Source organism: Chinchilla lanigera, unplaced genomic scaffold (assembly GCF_000276665.1).
Source record: "Chinchilla lanigera isolate Chin_1 unplaced genomic scaffold, ChiLan1.0 scaffold00023, whole genome shotgun sequence".
Taxonomy (NCBI): Eukaryota; Metazoa; Chordata; class Mammalia; order Rodentia; family Chinchillidae; genus Chinchilla; species Chinchilla lanigera.
The window spans coordinates 10,868,541-10,870,302 of NW_004955424.1; positions in this window are offsets into that span (position 1 = coordinate 10,868,541).

Consider the following 1,762-nt stretch of genomic DNA (forward strand, 5'->3'; position numbering starts at 1 on the left):
CCCTGTGCAAACCATCACTATCTGTCTCTTGGATCTCCCAGTAATGTCCCAATTGGTTTTCTCCATTTCTGTCTCAACTCGGTCCATTCCACGCACAGCATCTGGAATGGTCCTTTTAAAACGTGAATATAAATCTTCAGCTTTCCAATGCCACCCCCCCATCCATCCTATAACAGCTTGATACGGTCCTGTCCACCCCTCACCCCACCTCAGGTAGCCCCCCTCGCTTCCTGTGCCCCAGCCTTGCTGCCCTTTTCATTTCCTTAAACACAGCTTCTGTTTTCCACCCTCAGAGCCTTTACAGGCTGGCTTCTTCCTGAAAGATTTCCCACTCATTTCTTCCATAGGTCGTAGCTGGTAATAGCTTTAAAGCATAAAAACACACGGGCTGTGGTGGTGCATGCCTGTAATTCCAGCACTCAGGAACCTGAGGCAGGAGGATCGTCATGAGTTTGAGGCCAGCCTGGACTACATAGAGAGTTCAAAGATAGTCTGAACTTCAAAGTGAGACCCTGTCTCAAAAAAACAAACAAAAAACAAATAAAATAAAATGAAACATAAGACACATCCACAAATTCTTTGAACTTATTGAAAATTGGAAACACACTGCCCCTCCCCCAGCCTTCCCTAAGTAGCTGATTCACAAGCAAAATAATCACTGTCATTGTTTTAAGCCATGAAGTCATGGGGTGGTTTGTTACATAGCAATAAGTAACAGGAATACAGCTGATGTGTCTCCTCCTCAGAATGCCCTGCCTGACCATCCTACCTAAGTACCACTGGCTTCTTCCACCACCAATAAATTATTATTATTAGCTTCAGTCCCTAGTGCCTGGCACATAGAAGGTATTCAATGAATAAATGAATGAGTGCTTTTATCGCATTTGTGTAATAAAATGGGAGTTTGTTTAACATTTGCATGGCAGTGATATTACACCCCAACTCAGGCAGCAGGAAGGACAGCTATGGAGCGGGCTTCCTCACACTGCTACCAAGGGAAAGTGGACAGACTGGATGACCATCGGTCAGGAGCCTCGACGACCAGAAGACATTGGATCCTGCTAAGGCAAGTGGAACTGCACCAAGGGTGCTAGTCCTGGTGCCGGTGCAGCAGATAGTCCACTTTATTTGTTACTGGGTAAACAAGTGACAACTCTTAGGGCTTGCCATGCCTGCCAGCACATGTCTTTCTTAGAGGTGGATGTATTCTCAGTTTGGGAAACAAAAGACAGCAGGGGATTGGGGCAGAAGTTTCTTCGAATCATTCTTGCAAAAACTGCTGCACTATGACTGCAGTGATAATAACAAACATGTCAGGCAACTGAGTTTCAGGCTGGTTCTTGGGGGCCCTGTTCACCCATGTGTGGTTTCCTTGGTGACAGGAAGGCTGCTGGGAAGAAGGCGGCTTTGGGGACACCTGACAAGCTCTGATGGCAACTGGCTCTGACAGCTTTGATTGGGATGAAAAGATTTAGGATCCCTACTGGCCTTCTCAAATTAAACCTTCCTCCCATGCTTGTAAACATTGCTTTAGATTAAGGAAGCTCCTGCAAGAGTCCTTGTGAATTCCCTGCTATAGAGGTAGACCAGCTGAGGCTGCGGCAGGGTTTCTGAGATTGAGTTCCTGAAAGCAGCCCAACAAGGTGAGCCTGAAGTGCTCACCGTGAAGTGCTTCTCAGACAGAGCCTCCAAGAGATGCGTATCAGGCAGACCCAGCTAGGAAAGCAGGGGCCATGTCAGTTATTTCTTTTTTTTTTTTTTT